The sequence below is a fragment of the Elgaria multicarinata genome, chromosome 2 (genome assembly GCF_023053635.1).
Source record: "Elgaria multicarinata webbii isolate HBS135686 ecotype San Diego chromosome 2, rElgMul1.1.pri, whole genome shotgun sequence".
NCBI classification, from domain to species: domain Eukaryota; kingdom Metazoa; phylum Chordata; class Lepidosauria; order Squamata; family Anguidae; genus Elgaria; species Elgaria multicarinata.
This window is the reverse complement of record NC_086172.1, coordinates 93776923-93799726: the sequence shown is the minus strand read 5'-3', so window position 1 is coordinate 93799726 and position 22804 is coordinate 93776923. Positions and strand designations below refer to the sequence as shown.

General features: G+C 38.3%; 1 protein-coding gene across 6 annotated transcripts in view; it reads right to left on the bottom strand.

The window, feature by feature from the left end:
* The window catches only part of SOX6 (SRY-box transcription factor 6), a 530518-nt gene that overhangs the window by 418643 nt on the left and 89071 nt on the right, over positions 1–22804 (bottom strand). For all 6 annotated transcript variants that reach the window (XM_063117232.1, XM_063117231.1, XM_063117230.1 and 3 more), the window contains one exon: positions 203–285. The gene's annotated coding sequence lies outside the window, so the exon portion shown is untranslated. The remainder of the gene's footprint in view (positions 1–202; positions 286–22804) is intronic.

Genomic DNA, 22804 nt, shown 5'->3' with positions numbered 1-22804 from the left:
CTCCCCTTTCTAAATAGTTGGGAGCATTCAACCAAGTGAAACAAAGTGTTTCATTTTGCATTTATTTGATATTGCCTGAAACATCACCTACCCAGAAAACATACTTGGAACAAGAAGATAGTAAACGGGGAGTGGCAGGTGGGGAAAAAACACATTTCTTTTACCACTGATTACAACATTTAGATGAGTATGCAAATGTTACCTGGCCCCGTCACAGGCTGACTCTGTGCTCTAGCAGTGTCCCGTGATAGTTGTCATCAGAGAAGAAGACAGCAGCTAGTAGGTCTATTAAAAACAAAGGTAAAAATAGTCAGTTGAAGAACATTATTCCTTTAAAGCTTCAAACAAGCTGCTTTGAAGAGACTTAGCTAAGCCTGTCTGTAAGAGACGCATTATACTTATAACCTCCCTCACACCTAGATGCATATATAAATTGCATTGCATATACATGTTATTATCCTGTAAGGCCTGGAATCTGAGAAAAGTTTATTATGCTAATTTCAGCCTGAAAGGATCTACAGGTTTACAATCCAATCAGTTCCAAGCATGGGACCCCATCTCTTCACCAAGCAGATAGAGAAGTTAAAAACATTAATGATCTGATTTTAAGGTGGGGGGAAGCCATTATAAAAACATATACCGTATTTCTTCGATTGTAAGACGCCTTCGATTGTAAGACGCACACTAATTTCAGTACCACCAACAGAAAAAAACCCTAAGACACACCCGTAATTCTAAGACGCACCCCATTTTTAGAGATGTTTATATGGGGGGAAAAGTGCGTCTTAGAATCAAAGAAATAGGGTATCACCAAATGTTTATCATCCATAGGGAATGCCACAGAGCCATTTGTACTGTTTATTGGTTTGTCCTTTGAGAAATTGGCCTTCTGGTGTTTGGGCAAACACCTGGGATTTCTAAAGATAGCTATAAATGATGCTAAAGTTCAGGTTTCGTAGATTTCAACTAGATCTTGCTGCTCTGAAGAAGTGCGGCAAGATCCAATGTTGTGTAAGTGGACTTCTGCTCCTGTAACAGGACTTCCCCTGCACTGCTCTGAACTCCCCAATTTACACCAGAAAGTCCTCCAACACTCCAGAGCAGATTTAGGAGGCTACAGGGGCAAAGGGGAATCATTTCCACCAGCAGTATCCGTTCTGGTGGGGGACAGATACAGTTGGCTACAATCCTTTATCAGAAAAGCTAATGAAATAGATTAATTGTCCCAACTATTTCAACTTACTTCAAATGAAACAGACACATGAAAAGCCCATCATTACCATGTCCACACCCAAAATTATCCAGATTTAAGTAGTTGTGGGAAGAATACTTATAATAGCTTAACCTTATGGCAGAAGTTACAAACGGTCATCGTCTCTCCATGTTGTTAGAGGCAACGCAGTAAAGGCTTGGATTATGTATTTTAATGGGAAAGTGTTAATCTACCCTAGTTTTCTGAAGTCTGAATGAAACATTCTCTTCAATGGGTGTTTGTTGCTCCCTTGTAGAATTTCAGACACTCCCCTCACACACCCCCGCCTCAGAGTAGATCATATTGTAAAAAGATACTGTTTATCCTATCATCTGTGCACTTCACCACAGTTTATAAATTACAGAAATCAAAATAATTTCTCGCATGCAGGAAAGCTCAGACGTAGCTCATATGTACTTGTTAGGCAATAGGGTTTTTTTTCTTCTTCCAGACAGCTCCTAAATGTAATCTGTACACAGCTTTATTCTTGTGGTTTCATGGAATGCCGTTAAATTGTCCAGCCTACTGGTCGGTTCTATATGACATTGCAAAAACTTTACTGTTTTTAGATGTTTAGGACTCTGTGATCTCTTCCATCTGGAGAGAAATATAGGATTAAAATAAACCACAAATTGTAGAGAAGGAGAGGGCCAATTTGTCAGCAGGAAAAGGTAGAGAGAGATCAGTTATCACCATTTATTGCTATAGCTCCAACAATGCAGCATCTTTAAGAGTTCGTGGAGACAGTGTGCCTGAGTAATGATCTTATTAAAGCACAACACAGTAAAAAAAAAAACAGAGCCTTAAGAAAATACGAAGCAGAGAAAATATTTGTAGGACGTGTAAAATTGTTATATCAAAAAGAATGTCTTACTGCTGTGATGCATACTGAAATATCTAAGACAGCTAAAAGGAGTGCCCAACAATATATGTAATTTGAGTAGATCCTTGGCAGGTCAACAAATCTCTTTCCAAAGGAATAATTATTTTTACAGAATGTCATCCTTTGCCAGGCAGAAACAGGACAGGTACTGACATTCTCCAAAAATGCCATTTTTAATTCATTCACTTCTAACACTCTAGGAAGAATAATTCCTCCTGACGAAATATCAGCCTGAGGTCATATGTCTTGTTTGTTTTAAGAATACTGCCACTGAACGCTGAGCATAACAAACAAGTGGGTAAAAAAGATGGGTAAAACAATTTCCAGTCTTACACAGACCTGTGCATCTGGCAACAGCTTCTCAACAAAGAAAGAAGCCGCCCAACCACTGGCAAAGGGAGAGTTTACATTCACGTTTTTTGGTCCTAGACTAGTACCCTTGGAAATTCTCCACAGCAGAAATTCACTGAGACAGCACTGTAGGATGGACTTATTAACCTTTTAGAGATCTGTGTGGCTGTTTAATCCAGGCATAGCTTCTAACAGGCTGGGGATACCATGCACAACCCTTTCACCAAAGGCCCTGTCCTAGCATTAGTAGAAACGCTAGAACACTGCATGGGACAAAGATCAACATAAGAGACCTTTTGCAAGTCATATGAAACTACAAAGTGACATCCAATTGCCTTGTAAGGAGTTCTGAAAGCTTGTCAAGATCAGATCAACAGCCTTTTATTTTAAAACTTGTTTCTTTGTTAGTAGAAATTAGTTCTTTATATACTATATTTTGTCCATATATTTAATGCAGTTAAAAAATGAAACCATACTAAGGGTCTTCAAACAAAGAAAATCCACAGAGAATGTATCATCTTTCAACTGTTGTTATATCATCTAGTAGCTTTTATGATTTCAATTAACTAGTAGCTTGTTCCAAGAACATTTAAATACTTAGGATTTGATAACTATGGTTAATCTTCATTCAACCTAAGATTACACAGAGTAATTATACATAAACAGGAAAAATGAATTGAATAATACTTCCTGTTTCGCTATCGGGCACTATATTGTGTATTGTACTGTATATACAACGACAGTTCATTGCTAAGCTAAAAATATTGGTGAAGAACTAAAAATGACGAACAGTGCCTTTTTTAAATTAATGTCTTATTAGTTGGGTGAAGTACACTGACAAAGAATAATTTATGCTTATTCAAACTGCACTCGACATCTTCAGGTGTTTCCAAATGAGCTCACAGAAGAGTGATTAAATGCATCTGATAACAAGCCACACATTGCTGAAATTACTTACCGCCTCATTTTATGATTAATTAAACATGTAGATTAAAGTTGCAAAAGAATTTAGATTAATGAGCAAGTTAAGTCTTGCTGATATAAGTGAATTGGGAATTGGATGCTCTGTGGAACTTTATAAACATGCATTTTATAATGAGTAAGACAAGGCTACATGTTGAATCCTGGCCACAAGGGCCTTTGACGATGCAGTCTTTTTTAACATGGTTTGACAGCTTTCAAATAACATTCTACTATAGGCTTTAAACTTTGTGCATTGCTGTAAAACATGAGACTACATAACTCATGTATTAGGAGTACAATTATTTCCAAGCTCTCCAAGGTAATGACCCCCTGTAGCAGCAGCTGTTCAGAAAAATTACAGGCTCAATTGTTATTTTAATCAGAGAGAGTTTAGTAGTTAAAAGCAGTTATGCAACTTGTAAAATTATATGACACCTCATCAGCGCTTTCTCTGGAGCATCCTTCAGCCAAAAAAATAAAATGAAAAGAAAAGAAAAATAGAAAGCACCACAGCTTGGGCTTATTAGTAAAGCTTGGTACTCAGTCATTCATGAAAAATTCAAAGCCATTTATTAGTGTAGTTTCTGTGCAGGGCAAGGTAATGTTTAAATTTACGACGACTCTTATCAGCTCCAAGAGTGTTTGAAAATATCTGCTGGGTTTGCTAAACATCCAATTTTTCTCTTTTAAGATCAGCTTTCCCTAATCCAAGTAGCTTAGTCAGTGTCAGAAAGCCAAGTTGGACTTTATGGTTTTGCAGGGCAGGAACAAATCGGATTGTTCACAGAAACACAGAACACTATGTCCCATATAGCAATTCAGGGGAAAACAGATAGAAAGCTTAACCTGATAGCTTACAATAAGGTTCACTAATATTAGTCCTACAATGCCATTTGTTATTGATACACTACAAAGGGCAGTGGCATATAACAAGAAGATCTAAATCAGAAGTTTAAAAGTCTGAATAACCTCCGCTCTTTCAAATGGATCTGCCTGGTAAGTTTCTATCCCAGAATGTGTGTATTGCTCAGTTATAGCTTTCTTGAATTATAAAGTGGGAGGGGAGAGGAGCAAAATTAATTTTTTTAGCATGGTTAAACAAGAGTTCTTCACAAAACAACCAGGCCATGTGGACATAATTATAAACTACACCCAAAAAATTACACATTTCATATATTAACATATATATATATATATAATCTGATAGAACTGTCTTTTGAAATGAATGCTTTGGTAAGACTTGCACATTTTCTTAGTAAATGTTTTAGAGTAAATTTACATATTACATTTGCATGTATAAATGTCTCCACTCTTGTAACTGAGGGACTGTAGCTCAGTGATAAAGGTCCTGGGTTCAATCTCTTGCATAACCCAGTAGGGCTAGAAAAATTCCTGCCTGAAATCTTGGAGAGCCTTTGCTAGTCAGTGTCGACAATACTGGACTAGATTGGCTCAGAAGTAAAATGCTCATAAAGGAGGTTGCGTGACGGCAAGATATGCAGAGGGAAACAACTTATAAGTTCCTTTTTAACTGTTGCATTGGAAATTCTTTAAAACACAGCTGCACTGATATGCGGAGAAGCAGAATGATCTGTAATTAGGAGATCCTCTTTCAAAAAGCACTATTTAGCTAAGGTACTGATACTTTATTTTTATCGGATTTGGTAAGTTCAGCTGGATAACTGGACACTGAATAATCTTAAAACAAGTCACCAATAACTGGTAGAAATAGAGGCCTAATCTACACCAACCAGGATATTGCACTATGAAAGCGGAATATAAAAGGCAGGAGCCACACCAAGCAGGATATAGCGGTATGAAAGCAGTATATGGTATGTGTCAATGGGCCCCAACAGTTGTCAGTGCACTTCAATACTACTATAAAGCAGTAGTGTGGCTCCTGCCTTTTATATACCACTTTCATAGTGAAATATCCTTCTTAGTGTAGCTTAGGCCACAGTTAAAGTTGCATTGCCCCAACATTAGTTCTTAGAAACTTTATTGCCAGTATTATATGTCCTCCAGCGCCAGGTTAAGACCTTTCTCTTTGCCCAGGCATATGGCGGCACATCTTAATCACCCAAATGTTTAGTTTTTTAACGGTTTTTAATGCTTTATGTGTGTATGTTCTGTGTTTTAGGATTTTAAATTTTGTATACTCTTTATCTTAATTTTAGAATTTCTGTAAACCGCCCAGAGAGCCCTGGCTATGGGAGCGGTATATAAGTGCAATAAATAAATAAATAATATAATATACTACTGTGCACACACCCATGGAAGGTGGCTATGTGTCTTACTTTACAGAGTACCGTTCATTATTTTGAAGAGAAATCAGAAGACCACTTTCTATTTCAAAATGCCCTGTAATGTGAATGGCTTTCTAGACTAAGTCCAGTTGAACAATAAAGAACCATAAGACGAGACAACAGGGGCCTTGAAAATGCTCACCAACAATTGGTAGCAGGCTGAGCAAGGCACACAGATCATCTGGTCACAGTCCTCCACACATTTTGGGAAGAAATAGTGTCCACAGCAGCTGCAGTGTGTCCAAACAACCAAAAGGGTATTTTTTTGCTTGGAAAGAAGCTAAATTTAACCATAGTAGCATTCTGTAATCCTATGGACTGGTTTCCTGCAGAATTTTGGTAGCAAACTGGCAATTTTGTCTTCTTTTTTTCACCCCCGCAGCACTCAAAAGATTGTATCCCGCGCTAAAGCCTCTGTGTGTGTGTGTGTGTGTGTGTGTGTGTGTGTGTGTGTGTGTGTGTGTATGTGTGTGAAAATGGCTCCCAGACCTCTGGAAGTTGCCTAACCCTGATCTATACATGTAAATTAGCAGACACATTTATTTATTTGCAAATCTGTGTCTTTTTTGATGATGTATTTCTCCCTTTTTGCCACCCTAACCCCATGTAAATAACAAACCTGGATTATCCAAGTTTGAATGTTCAGGAAAATCTCCTTGGCTATGTGAATAAATCAGGAAGAACACAATTTAATGTAACCTACTGCTCCGTTATGGTAAGACACACATTATAATTAGTTATTTTTATATAGGACTCGTGCAACTTCAAGTACCTAGTACAGATATATACTATTACAGGTTACAGTGTCCCAATCTGAAAACCCTTCCCCAGTATTCCACTTATCATTTATAGCGGCAGTGGAGAACTTCAGGCTCAGGATCCCAATCCAGCTCTCCCAGGATCCCCAGATGATTTGTTGATCCCACTGCTCATTTGTTGATTTCCCAGATTTGGGGCAGTCCCTCCCCCATTCTAAAAAGTGGAAATGCTTCTCCTAAGACTTAGGTACTGGCAATAAGAGCTTTAAGCTAAAATATGGTGGTACTGTTTGGTAACATTGGCCCCAGCACTTTTACCATTGGCCCTGCCCCATCACCCATCAGCTCTGCCCACTGGAATGCGGCCTCTGAGACCTTCTCCAAAATTATTATATTTATTATTTTTTATAAAATATTTACACTGCCCAACAGCCAAGACTCTCTGGACAGTTTACAATTAAAATTGTTTAGCTTGGAGAAGAGGAGGCCAAGGGGAGACATGATAGAGGTGTACAAAATTATGCGTGGTATGGAGAATGTGGATAGGGAGACATTTCTCTCTCTCTCAAAATACCAGAACCCGGGGTCATCTCTTGAAGTTGATTGGTGGGAGATTCAGGACAAATAAAAGGAAGTACTTCTTCACACAGCACATAGTTAAATTATGGAACTCCCTCCCTCAAGATGTATTGATTGCCACCAATTTGGATGGCTTTAAAAGGGGGTTGGATAAATTCCTGGAGGCAAAGGCTATTAATGGCTACCAGCCCTTATGATTCGAGGCAGTAAGCCTGTGTGCACCATTTGCTGGGGAACGTGGGTGGGAGGGTGCTGTTGCACCATGTCCTGCTTGTTGGTCCCTGGCCAATGGCTGGTTGGCCACTGTGTGAACAGAGTGCTGGACTAGATGGACCCTTGGTCTGATCCAGCATCAGGGCACTTCTTAGGTTCTTAACCATAATATACAAAATACAAGATTTAAAACTTTAAAATTGAATTTCGCCCTCAGGCTGAAAGAAGTTCCCCACCCCTGATGGATAGAGATGAAACAATACAGTGATTCATTTTTCAAAATCTTTCTTTCGCCCATCCTGCCCCCTGTGAATGCATCTTTCTCTTATCCTTTTTTCATTGACTGGGGGAGTGTGCCAAATGGGGTGAAAATGTTCACCTATTTGGAATGAAAACAGGAAGAATTTACCTCACTTAGATTTTACTTCATGAAATTGCCATGCTACTTATATGATCCCTGTTTGTTCGGGATTGTCTCAGAATAAAAGCTACCAAAAGCTATCAGGGCAAGAAACAGCTGCAAATGGGCAGTAAACTGCATGCAAAAATGGCAAATGGTTCTAGAAACTTTATAGATTTAACCCCCAAAATCCTTTCACTTCCAAAATTTCATGGGGGAAATTTGGCACATCCCTAACAAATTTGTACATTGTAAATTGTACAATTTACTGGCTTGAATGCCCACCACATCAATATCTCCCTGCAGTGGGAAAGCTAGCACATGAGAGAAGGTATTTAGTATTACCTTTTCCTTAACTTGAAAAGTTTGCATATGGATGGATTTGTGTATGTGTATGGGGATAACATAATGATCACCTGTGGGCATATTGAAATAATACAATCACCCCCCACTCCTGAACACCTGAATTGGTTCTGACTCAAATTAAACCCTTCTTTAAAACAGGCTCAGCATGCACCATAATTTGATAGAACTGTATATCCAAAAAGGTAATGTGCTACTGCACAAGACAACAGTGGTATTTTCCCAAATGCCCAGGTTGGTAATTCAAATCTTCTTGGGATATTAATAACAACTCTGGATCCATCACAATAATTACTAATAAATGAAATACATATTCCTGTCACACTTCCTTTTGGAAGGGAATTGCTATTATATATAGTTTCCTATTAACATATGATTCTGATGCAATTAATTATACCTTCTTTCCATGGTTCTGCAACATTCTTGGAATTCTTTCTGAAGGAGTTATTAAAAATAGTAAGAGAGAGGGAGAGAGTCAGAGAGTCTGATGCAGACAAATAACATAGCCAAAATAATTGTCCAATTAATCAACACAATTATGACATCTTCCAACTCCATTGCCCTTTCAACAGAGAACAATTTTGAATACCTAAAAAGGCTCTGCAAGAGTTTCAAGTTATTTTAATAATGGAATGGCATAAAAATTACTGTCCAGAGAACTGCCTAGGAAAACACACACACAATAACGCAGCATAGCAGAAACCTACAAATTTTTCCAGTTAGGAAAATTATTATTTTAAGAGTGGTCTATTTTCAATTATTTGCCAGCTACATAGCAATTTAGTTAAGAAAGAAAGAAACTATTAACATAAAAAAAGGAAACTGCACCAAGAACTGTAACAACAGTCTTATTCTGGAGATTGGCCAATGGAAAATATTGTTAATTGGAGTGTTTCTTTCCTCTCTGAGAGCTTTATAGAAATCCCTCTCCTGCAAGAGGACATATTTTCGCAGATGGAGAAGGGGACAGTTTCTAAACTATCAGCTGATTACAAAGAAAGGAACATTAGCATTTAGCTGCTCTTCAAGGAGAGATTCTTCTGCAAACACTTTTAAATAGTGCCTATGGATTTATATGGAAGGCAACTTTGATTTGCACCTTTTATACACAGAGATTCATGTGGATGCACACACAGAGCAATTATTAACAAAGGCATAATAAGCTGTAAGCCACAAGCCACCCAATCAAAGTTAGTGAGAGTGCTGAAAATTAGATTGCTCTGGACAATGGAGTAAGAGGATTGTGGAGTTCAGCCAAAATTGCAAAGTTAAACATCTATATGTAAGTTGATTTGGGCAATATTTCTTTGCATATTAAGTTTCTTCAATGACATATATGTAATAAAAAAAATCCTCAAATCACTCATCTCTGCTGATATCAGCGGGGAAAGATACTGCAAGTAAAAGATTGAGAACTGCAATGTCCATGGAAAAGCAGCCCTTTAACTTTTAAAATGATGCCATTTTTGTTCTTTTTTTACATGCAGAGATATTTGAAATATTATAGACATGAACTTTAAAAGTATGCCAAGCAATCTAACACAGAAAAAGCAGTGATGTAGTGGAGTCAGGGCTCATGGTGACCTAGTGGCAGCACTTTTTTTATTAGCAGGGGCGCTGAAGTCATTTGTCTACTCCCCACCCACAGAACTGATTTGTTGATTTGCATCAATACAGCTGCTGAATCTTAGGACTCTCCTGGAAGGCATGGGTATAGGGACTATCACCATGACTACCTCAACTTCAAAATTTACAGCTACACCACTGAGAAAATGTAACATAAACTGTAACACTTCCATGGGGCGTAAGTCTGGCCACTTAGTCACAAACTATTCCTGATGCTATTTCAAACATAACCAATGCCCATCTCATGAAAGAACAAGCATTTTTACTGTTTATATTCCACCATAAATATTGTATGGCTATAGCATTCAAAATATAGAAATTAGGGATACATTTCTGCTTTGGACAAGGCTCAAATATAGAATCACAGCTGCCTACTTTGGAGGGTTTTAGACCAAAGCTCAGCAGGTCTTATCAAAAGTTAAGCGAACTGCTTCAAAGCTTCAGAGGAAAGTTTTGCTGGTAAGTACAGATGAGTAAATGTTAAAGCTACAGACAAGATCCTCATAAAACACAACCCCCAGGGAGGAATGTAGTGCGGGATGGAGATAAGTGAGTTCTGTGGCTGACAACACTAGCTTCCAACCAAAAAAATGACTTTGCCAGTGGTCTCCTTTTTACTTCCAATCACTGCACTATGGCAAGAAGAAACTTTTTCAAGAAGAGCACCACCTCTGGAATCAGCACATCTGGCATCAATGTGCAAGTTAGAAATAGAACCACTCAAACGCAGTGCCCCCAATCCGCAAATGGAACAGACAGTCCAGTTTCAAAATCAGGCCAGAAACCAAGCAATTTGTTTTATTTGGGAATGTCTGGAGTTCAACTGCCAACACGCATTCAAGTGCCTTGTCCCCAAAGGAGATATTAGCAACAAAAACAAGACACTGTTTGGTTAATTGTTTAATCCGAGTATAATGTTGACTTGACACTGGATATTATTAACCAACCTGTTGATATGCCTTGTGCTTATTTTGATTTCTGTTGTGTTTTAAATGAACTGTAATTGAGTTAATGTTGTAATATAACTATGGCTATTGTTGTCCCCCACCTCGATCCTAGTGGAGAGACGGGTAAAAAATTATTATTATTATTATTATTATTATTATTATTATTATTATTATTATTATATTTGGGTTTTTTGTGAACTGCTTTGAGCGCAATGTAAGGTATACAATGAAACTGACTGTGACAACAACTTGTCAGTATATTAACAGGATCTTCAATCTGTCCATTATGCACAACACTACGTACTCAGAAATGAGATTCTGACAGACTGAATACCTGGAGACAGAGAAGGAATTCTGATGGTCTTCCTTCCCAGTCATCAGATCAGGGCTGCATCAGGACAACTATGAGAGACTAATGTTACTGCCTCATCAATTTATAAGGTTGCCATTCATTCCTGTGAGGTTCCTGTGAAGTTCAACCGCAGCTTTTAAAGCTCAGCTAAAAACTTTTCTTTTTCCTAAAGCTTTTAAATCTTGATTTTGTTCTGACTTTATACTGTTAGTTTTACCCTACCCAGTGCCTGTTTACCCTACCCTGTGCCTGTTTGCATTCTCTTCCCCTCCTTATTGTTTTATTATGATTTTATTAGAATGTAAGCCTATGCGGCAGGGTCTTGCTATTTACTGTTTTACTCTGTACAGCACCATGTACATTGATGGTGCTATATAAATTAATAATAATAATAATAATAATAATAATAATAATAATAATAATAATAATAATAAGTGTATATTTGGGAACACCATTCAATGAGAGCAGAACCTGCCCTTAGAGTGGTTGATTTCCCCACAAGAGATGAGCATTGCTTCCACAAAGACACCGCGGTCATAAATGTATGTTGATGGTTAAATGGGAATCCCATTCATGCAACATTATGATAAAGGAAGGCTACCTAAGACAATTGTGTTGTCAGTTTCTCTTAGATAGTTTGCTGCACTCTTGTTTGAACACTCACTCTAGAACAGGGATGTCAAACCTCTTTCAGCCAGATGTGGTTTCAGAGAGGCTCTGGGGGGGCACATTCCAGTGGTGGGTAGAGTCAAAGGCAAAAGGGGCAGGGACATAATACTAGCATATTTTTGCTTAAAGCTCTTGTTGCTAGTAACTAAGCCGTAGGAGAGACATTTCAACCTTTACGTATGGGCAAACATGCAAAAGCCGGGAAGACACCAATCAAACAGCAGACAGGGGAAAGAGGAGAAGGCTGTGGCCATCTGGGGAACCCTGGAGGGTTAGACTGGAATTTTGGGTGGGCTCTGCGAGCCCGACATTCAACATCCCTGTGTTAGAAACTAAGGTTACTGACCTAAACTACTAAAGTCACTTGTCTGAGCTTTTCCTCAACTAGTTTACAAACTAGTTTTGTGATAGTTTAAAAAACTGTCCTATTCAAATGATAGAATAGCCAGCAGCTTGTGACTGAAAGCAAAACATGGGATCCTTTGTTGGAAAATAAAACCATCTTGATGAAGTATGTCAGCAAGATATACATGTTCAGCCCTGACCTGAGAAGATGTTCCTGCCTGTGGAACGAGCACAAGATGTTCCTATTAGCACAGGATGGAGGAAGTGTGCCTCTCTTAGGGGCACATAGGGCTGTCCAGATATCACTGGGGAGGTCACTGGACTCCAATGTACCTTAGTGGCAATTTGGCAACAGTAAACTGCATGAACCTGACACTTTGTTTAGCTGATGTGAGTCAAGTCATTAAGCAACTTCGCCTCAAAGGAGAGAGAAAACTAGGAGCCAGCTGTCAACTGACTAACATGCAGGAGGATAAATGTAAAAAGTTGCATGCAAAATTAGAATTTGCATATAAAATAAAAATATGAATCTTACAATGAGACTCATTTTCATTCTTATACCAAATGTATTTGCGCTAGACAAAGGTAAGTGGTAGATCATGGGCAGAATCCAACTACTGTGCCTCTGCCGATGGATGGCTTCTAGCAATGGAATGGGGAAGGGTGAAGTTTTCAACAATGCTCCTCCCTCCTGCACATGGACATGCAAAAGATCTGTTCCTCAGGATGCTCCTACTCTCCGGAACAGATTTGGGGAGATTTGCAGGAGGAGAAGGAATTACTGAAAATCATGCCCTTCCATCAGTGGAGGGAAATTTGTTATATCTCCATGCATATAGCATCATTCTGTTCTCTACTATGGGAAATTGCTGTTTCCAGCAGCTTCTGGAAATAAGTACAAGTAGAATACTTACAACAGTAAAGATACATCTAGAACACCTTGTATTTCTTTACTAAGTATCCAAGACAAACAGCTATTTCTGTTAGCCATTAAGCATTTCATAGTAGGTATAAGTTTACAAGAATTTGATTTCCTTTTTTCTTTGATGGAATCCTGCCTCCTCCTCCAGCTCAATCGCCTAGTCATATTATTTAGTTTCAAGAAAGCCACAGGAATGGGCAAGAATATAAAGAAAATCAGATTGGGACAAAGAAGACTGGCAAGATATAGATAGGGAGCAAGCAGATGAATCAGTTTTATCCATGCTGCAATCAGAGCATTGCATATTTTTGAACTGTGGAGGATTAATGATTTCTGGTGACTCAGTGGCTGACAGAGTGGCCTATGGGCTAGAGTAATTAACAGAATGGCAACCGAGGCAGAACAGTCAATGTTGATCTGATAAAGTAAAATTGGAAGGTCACTAGCATGGAGAGGCTTATGGCTAACCACCCCATCCCACTGAGTAATAAAACAGAAAACCACAAACACCACTTCAAGTCATGTAATTATAGTGGCTTCTATCATAAGAGGTCACACAAGGGGTTGCTTAACCCAATGACATTTTTAATTGCTTGTTCACAAACACCTCCACCCCATCCCATCCTGCAGTTTGTTTTTTAAACTAGTGGAAGGCCATGTGACATGGTGGGAGTGCTTTGTGAGGAAAAAGAAGCTTAAGCCCCTATTGGCTCACAGAAAGAGTTTCACTGTTCTTTGGAACTTGGCTAATATTATTTTCTGCATGTCTTGTGTATCTGGCTGTTTCCTCATACTGTACCATCTATGCTAGGCTTGATATATTCTCTACGTTTGATTCTCATCCTGTGGGCAAAGCCCTTGCCTCCGAAGAATGAAAGAGATTAAAAGCGGCAGAAGGCCAATTCCTAGGCTAAATCCTTTCAAAGGGGAGGAACTGGTTGAGCTTATCCACTGGACCTGAAAAGTCATAGAAGAGCAGGGTGGGGGGTGGACAGGAAGAGGAGAGGAAAAAGTCAGTCAAAAGTTTTTGCCCTGCAGATTTCTCACAACCACTCCAGTTCATTATTCCGCATCTTAACTACAGCTTCCACAGGAGTAGAATGGCTATTTGTCTTTCCCGTCTACTATATATCTAAAACTGTTTGAAATACTTATTAGTATAATGGCAGACTATATCTTTCTAAGAGAATATTCTGTTGTCCAGTGCCTCTGTCTTTCAGATACTCAAGACTTTATACTCTTGTAGTGTATAGAGCACCCTTTTACCCCTTTGAGGATGGTGGAGAGGCACTTCACAACTGCACAAGCAAAAAGTTGATGCTAGGCAGAAAGTGAAGAAACACACCCCTTGGCTGGGTTCACACAACACACTAACCCAACTAGTATAGGTTGCTGAACCATGGGTTAGCATGCTGTCTGAACATGGCACATATCCCACAAGGTGGGTTATTGTGTTGTCCAAACACAGCCTTTTTTCCACAGGGTAGATTATAATTGACTTGTTTGAGAAAAATAAACCACATTGCATGGTTAATAACCCACCCTGTGGAAAACACGCTGCATTCAGACAACACAATACCCCACCCTGCAGAAAATGTGCTGTGTTCAGACAATACAATAGCCCATGGTGATTAGCATGTTGTGTGAACCCAGCCCTTGTTTGGTTGTTAACAGATAAGTGCTGATATTTTTACAGAGGCCATTTCTATCTTAGAGGTCATTGGCATCAAGGGGGAAATGACAATAATCACTCATTTGTGCAAGTGACGTGGCATTTAAATAAATTTTGTAATACCATTTACTACTGTATTAAATGGTATTTTGTAATACCATTTAATACAGGGGGGGGGGGACAGCCAGCTTAGTAGCAGAAGTCTGCAATGTCAATATAGGCAACTTTTTATTGTTGATGAGAACAGATTTGTAGCTAAATAGGGGCAAGGAAAAGCAATTGGCTTTGTTAAACATGTATTCCCTCTATTAATGTTGAACTTTTCTTATATGAATGGAAATCTTTTCTTTCAAAATCTACAGTCTCAAAAATCTTATTTTCATACCAGACAAAAATAAAATGTTTTTAAAAGGCATATGAAAATTTTAAAAAGCATTAAAACAGTAATTCCCAGTGACACTGAACTTTGGTTGTCCTTGCCTATCAGTTTGCAAGTGAAACAGGGCCACCCAAGGACTCTGAGTGCAACTGGATGTTGAGGGTGTCAGTTTTTTAAAAAAGGGAAAGTGGAGAGATGAACTTGGCCTGCCAGAAGCCTTATAACAGCTTCTAGTATCCTGGAGAGAGGGATTAGTGACTGTGCACTGTGAGGCTGAAAAAAAAAAGAAAGAAAGAAATCTTCCCCTGTATATGGGGACATTTCTGGAGGGTGGAAAGGAGAAAGGACACCTTTCCCCTTTTCCACTCAAAACAAGCCCTACTCAATTATATAGCAATAAAGAATTCAGGTTCAGGGTTTACAGCCAGTTCAAAGCCTGTGCCTTTTTGCAGTTTATAGTACAACAGAGGAAGGTTTTAGGAAGGTAGGAAATGGGGAAATGCATCCTTTTGCTTCTCCCTCTCCTGAAATATTCTTCATCTCCCCACCTATACACATACCATGAAACCCAAACAGCAGTACATGAGTGTCATCACACAGGGGGTGGAAATCGTGTTTCCCTACCGTCACTTCCCCCCCCCTGCGCTTCTGTCCCACAATACTTCCTCTTTCTTTACACAGAAAGAGGAACAATGAGCACATGGACCATTCAGTGGGCTTTTATCCTGCTGCTTCTCCTGCACACAGCAGAAAATGGTGTCATGTTTCACTACAGTCGAAAAAGTCAGATTTTCCAGGGGGGGAGGTTGCAACGGGAAAACGAGCAGAAGGGACAAGAGACACATGGGGGGCGGACAGCATTGTCAAAAGGACCCGCAAAAAACCATGAGTGTCCAGTAACAAGTGTGCAAAAACACTCATCTGACGACACTCCAAGTTTCCTGTTTCAAACTAGCTAGATCACCAAACAGGAGCATTCCTGTTATGGGCTGGGAATACACTGCAACATTTTGTTGTGAGTCCTTTCCTATTTTTAATATATTTTATACACCCCTTTTCTACCAGGAAATAGTGCTCAAAGTGGGTAACAACATGTGCCAAAATTTAAAATACAAACATAATTAAAACAATAAAAAGATACATTGAAAATAAAGTTTAAAAACACAATAAAAGAATAAAAACAGCACCCAACCCAGCAGACCATTTTACATGCCAAAGGCCTGATTGAATAAAAATAACTTCACCTGCTGGCAGAAGGACAGCAGGGTGGGAGACAATGTAGTGTTCTTTGGAAGGGAGTTCCAAAGTCTGGGAGCAGCCACTGAGAAGGCTCTCTCTCATGACCCGAGCAAACACACCTCTGATGGCAGAGATAGTGAAAGAAGGGCCTCCACAAAAGATTTTTAAACCTGAGCAAGCTCATATGGGTGTACACAACCTTCCAGATAGTTCACTCCCAAGCCATGAAGCCTCCCACCCACCCCTGACACACCTGAGCTTTGTGTGAATAGATGACAGGTAAACCAGCACAGTGCTAGTTCCTCGTCTGCTCTTTTTACCCTTCCCCATAGCTAGAAAAATATTCTACGAGCACTCAGGCTGGGATACTACTACTGAGATTCTGTCACTTATCAGAAAATCAGGCATCATTCAAGTAAGCCCATGCCATACAATAGGATTCATTTTCCCTGCCTCCGACCCACCCTAGGATTGGCCTCTATGTGATTTGCCAATCCTCAGCACAACAGTTTACTTTAACTCCAGACATAGAAACAAACCTGTATTTCCTACTCCACATACTCAACTTCACATACTCAATTATACCAGAATGCTAAAAATATTAAATTGCAAGTGTAATAGTGAAAAATCAGGATTTGTTCCCAGCCAGACTCTTAAAGATGGTTTCTCTTTTCCATCTGTACATGTGACTTATTAAACACCTGATGTTAATCAAGTATTTACAGAGAAGAGAATGCATCTCTCACATTTTAGTATTTGATGCTGAACCACTAAGAAAGCAGCTGTTGTCAGCGGCATGCACATTTTATCGGCAACCCTTAAACAACTACCCTCCAGCTATGTACAGTATCAGATCTCAAGTCAAAAAGGTCCCCTCCTCCAAAGAGAGTTGAATCACTTTAATGTTGATTCTAGCATTAGCCTCACTCTACCTTCAGTATAGCAGTAAATTCAGCTTTACTACAGTAACATAAAGATGTGAAAGTACTGTAATAACCTCTTTTTTTTAAAAAAAAAAAAGCTGTTATCATTGTACTGTTCTGTTTGGAAACCTCTGAAAAGAATACTGATGAAAAAATGTTAATGGTAGTTTGCTGCATGGCCAAAAGGGATCATATAATTCTTTTTCTTCCTTTTTGTTAGTGCATGTAAATTGTGTTGTCCTTGAGGTATCCATGAGATTACAAAGCCATCCTGAGAAGATAAACCCAATATCATTGCAATAACTAGCGCACATGCCTTTTGCACATAACTACTTTGCTAAACCTGAAGTTCAACACCTTCTTAACAAAGCATTGTCCAGAGAGGCATGTAATCCTTAAACACAGGTGCAACCCCAGTTATTTTGACTGAAGCAGATGCTTCAAATTATAAACATTGGGCAAAATTCCAAAATCCATGTAGTGTAAGATCTTTATTAAGCCAATTCAATGACTACAAAAAATTCTGCAAGCTTTCGAGATTTCCAGATCTCATCATCAGGCAAGATGAGAGCAGGTTGATGGGCAGGGGGCGGGGGGAGACAAAGTCTGACTAGCTGTTGTAGTCAGGATGTCCGCATCATCACAGTCTTAAATTGATATGGAGGAGGAGAAGTTGCACACATTGAAACTGGGATCCACTAGGTGATGGGATGGTTCATCCTCCATTTTTGGAACTATAAAATCCAGCTGTTAACTGCTCCATCAAGGGTGAATCAGAGAGGTTTCCTGGTTGGTAGAAAACAGAAGTAGAGATCAACTAGGCAGGCTTCATATTTTAAAAAGTTGGAGATAAATTTAGATGCTGTTCCAGCCAAAATTAAATCACAATCATACGTGTTTACTTGGAAGTAAGTATCAGTGTGTTCAATAGTGCTTACTCCATAAGTCCATTTAGGATGCAACTTCATGCACATTTAAGGGAGAATCCTATGCATAAATTTAACTGGAAAAAGCCCCACTGAACACAGTAGGACTTCTAAGTAAACATACAGTATATGAGATTGTGCTATCACTCAGATTGATTTCAAGGAGAAAGAATTAAGACTCTACTTATGAGCTTCATCCCACATACCTGTTTCCTTTGAATTATCCCCTACAGCGTTTAGCTTTCGTTGCTGTTGTTGTACCCCGGGCGGCAGCGCTTTGCATACCAGGTTTAAGGGGGGGAAAGTAAAAAAATTATAAAAAATCAATGGATGACCCAATCCGATTTAAATTTGGTATGCTTAAAGCTCTCCTTAATATCTATTACTGTGCCGATTTTGATGTTTCCATTTTTAAAGCTTACGCAGATGTAAGCATTTGTTTATTTTTTTTCAAATTCTGCTCCTGCACCCCAGTGGCCGCTCAGAAGATATGCTCGAAAACTAGTGGCCAAATACTGCGATGCTTTTCCCTTTATAGCACAATTAAAACAGGATGCATGGGAATACTTCACAGTCAAAGCAGATTATAAGGTGGAAAACTTCGGAGTCCTTTGCACGCAATTCGCAGTGATTGCACAGTATAACCCTGGTGTGATAAAGCTCTAAATCAATGGAATTTAGACTTGCAGAATTTTGGCTGGATCATGCCACTAATAACCATTATCTGGACTCCAGCTATATTTCTGTGTATTTTTCATTATCATCTGGTTTAAGCAATGGAGCTAGTAAATATTTATGTGATTCTTGGATTCAGCTCTTGGATCCAGCCCATTGGGTGTGCTCCCTAGATTGAACCCAGAACAATGTCCAGGTTTTGGTGGTGATCAGGAGTACATCTGTACATCTAAAGCTGGTGCACCAACTGTATGCATCCATGTGGATGTCAGATATGGTCATGGTGACACATTTGGACTGCTATAATCCACTCTGTGTGGATTATAAGTGTTAGGAAACTTCAACTGTTCCAAAAAGCTGCAGCCATATGATTGACCAGTGCTGATCATATGGAGCATTTAACTCTCCTGCTTCAACAGCTTCACTGACTACCAGCCCAATTTGGACACAATTAAAAAGCTGGTTATGAAGCCCAAAGCAAGTTGGGATCAGGCTATAAAATCATAATCCCCCATATAAACCTGCCTGTGTTTTCAAATCCTCAGGAAAGGTCCTTCTCTCTGTCCCACCACCATCAGAAGCACATTTGGTAGGAACCCGGGAAAGGGCCTTCTCAGTGGTTGCTCCAAGGCTCTGAAACTCCCTGTCTAGGGACACCAACCTAGCTCTAACTCTGTTGTCTTTCTGATGTCAGGCAAATACATTTTATTCAGAAAAGTTTTTGGCATCTAAGCTCATTTGTTGCTTAAATAGGTTTTAATCTGGTGGGTGTCGTTGTTTCTTTCTTACTGATGTGTTTTTATTGGATGCATTTTATTGGATGTGTTTTTAATAACTTTATTTTATTTGTATTTTTATTGCTAGCTGCCTTGAGTGCCATTTTTACTGGAAAGTCAGGAAATAATTTTAATATTAAAAAGTGTGTAGGATAGTATAGGCAGTATGGTGAAGTGATTAAGGTGTCAAGACTAGAACTGAGGAAACCAAGGTTCACATTCCCACACAGCCATAAAGCTCACTGATCTTTGGCCAATCATAATCACTCTGTATAACCTACCTTCCAGGGCTGTTGTCAGGATATAATGGTGTTGGAGAACCATGTATCTCACCCTGACTTATTTATTACATTTTTATACAGCCCAATAGTATAACTCTCTGGGCAATTCACAAGTAAAATTATAAAGTATAACAAATCAAAACATTATATAAAGCGTTAAAAGTTTTAAAATACCATGTAAAACCAAAATAAATCCTATATCAGTTACAGCCCAGGGAAAGCCTGTATGAAAATATATGTTTTCAGGAGGCATTTCAATGGTGTTATATTTTCTACCTTCCACTCTTTGTAGTAAAGGCAGGATACACATTTAATAAATAAGTAAATAACTTTTGTGAATTTGTAAGGTCTATTTGTTGCCTAAGACAAGAAACCACCACCATGATATCCCAAAAACTGCTACCTGGGGTCATCACCCAGCCTAAAGGAAGATCCAGATCCTTTTCAGATACGCAATGAGTAGTATAGAGGAGTTATATATGCATTTTCATACATACGGATCCCAATGCAAAGCTATATACAAAATGTACATTCTCCATGTTTTCTGGAAACACACTTAAATGTAATGTTTCACTGAAGAATATCTGTATTGCAGCAGCAGCAACACACACACACCCCAATAAAAAAGGAGACTGGTCTGATAGGCATCCAATTGGCAAATGCAAAAGAGGAGACAAGACATCTATAAACAAAGGTCCACACATTCAAGAAACATCCTTTCTCAATACCATCACAAAGGTCAAAAGGTCAGACAGCAGCAACTTATTTATGTAGATCTTTTCTGCATTCTGGCAGGATACAGCCATAAGCAACTAAGGGGACATTACATACTTTTAATTCATTTCCACAGAAATACAGTTGATTAAAAAGATGGACAGAGAACTCCCCGATATGGGTAGGGGGGGTACTAAACTCTCCCCTTACAATTTCTAGTCTCTATAGCTATATAGAGTTCAAAGCTTAGACAATCCTGTGCCTGCCGATACTGGCATGCCTGACATTTAAAACTATGAAATACCAACCTATTTTGAAATTGTCCAAATCATTAGTTGTGGAATTTTCCTAGCACTTTATGAATACCGCTGTTAATTGAGCAATTAACTTGAAACTGCAGAATGTGCTGTGATGGCATGATATGATATAAGCCATGTAAAAGAAGAAGCAGCCAAGCAACTCAGTATGTTGAAAGATATTAATGAAGTGGCAAAATCTGCCAGAGGAAAAAAATAATAATGGATGATTTCAACAACCCCGATATTAACTGGCTGAATGACACATCTGTACATGGTTTGGAGAAGCAGCTTACTGATACTATAAATGGCTTCCTTTTGGAACATCTCACTCTAGAATACGGGAGGGGGGCACTGCACTGGATTTAGTTTCTTATACAGTAGGCAAGCACAGCCTCTGTAAGGTACAGAGGATACAAACATTCTATAATGAAAACTTAACTGAGAGGCCTTTTAGCGGCAAATACCGGACATGAGGCAAGGGCAAGTGGACAGAGAAACCAACAAAGATATAGTTTTGAAAGGATTGCTCAATTTAGAGGCTGTTTAAGAGTTTTAGGAAAGTTAAGAAATCACCACTGACGTTATATGACTCCGATAAAAATGAATATCGAAGAGGCCGCAGGATTATTCTGACAGATGTTGGAAAGGTGGCAAAGAGGGAAGATATTTTTACTAGAAGATCGCTCTTGAAACTAACTTAAGATATTCATGCTAAAATATGTTAAAAGGCACATGACAAAGAACAGAGACTCCCTTCATTTATATGAATGTGGCAGCTGGAATTGTTTACAAATCAAATACCAAGAATCAGAGAATGGCACGTCAGATTATGGGAAATGGCAATTCTGAATAAAATTAACTTGGGCTATTTGAACTAGGCAGGAATGTGTAGTTGTACAAAATTTGAACAAGGTTAAAAGTGGTTCAAACAATTTTGAAACAAAAACAATTAATGGTAATCCCTTTCCACTTCGATTAAGTGATTCCTTAAAATAAATAAGATGTATTTGTATCTTAACATAGCTACCCAACATACCACCCAAAAAGTAGTAGAAGGGAAGAACATGACAATCTCTATACGATAGTGGGTTATGTAAATGTTTACACTATTTTTAATTTCCTTGGTTTATCTATGTGACATATTTTACATTTTAGCTTATGGAATTATATAATGCTTGTATCTATCTATCTATCTATCTATCTATCTATCTATCTAATATTTTCCCTTGTATTGTTTTAAATTAAATTTTATTTAAAAAATAAATATTTGAAAAAGGAACCACCAAGACATTTAAAAAACATTTTATTCTGTTAAACATTTTAAACAAAATATTTATATCCAATACATCACCACTTCAATACTCAAAGAATAATAAATTATTACGAAGAGAAATCAAATGAATAACATGATATAACAATTTATGTAATCCTGTTATATTATTTTTTCACATTACTTCTTTTTACTCAATTTTAATTTACCTTTCCAAATAAAAGATTGTTAAATATTGCCAGTCACACAATACTTTACATAGAAACTATTTATATATACCTACTGAACAAAATATTTAAGTTAATTAATTCAATGCCTATATTGGTGCAGGTACATCCATTTTTATTTATTTTTATTTTAGGGAATTACCTTATACAAGAAAAAGGGATTGCCAAGCATCCAATTTGTTTGTGATTACAAAATTGCTTTAACAATTTCAAATATTGTTCAAACATTTAACAATAACACATTCTCTCTGGCTAGCTTGAATAGGCTAAATTAATTTGTTCAAAATTGCTATGGCCCATAATTTCACATGCCATTCTCTAAGTCTTGGTATCCAATTTGCTTTCCAATGTTTTATTAAAAAATTAAAAACCACCTAGAGATTGGGAGGGGGTTAAGCAGATCCTGTTCAAGATGTTAAATGAAGGGACACTGCCATCTTACAAGGATTGTAAAGCCTATGCGGCAGGGTCTTGCTATTTACTGTTTTACTCTG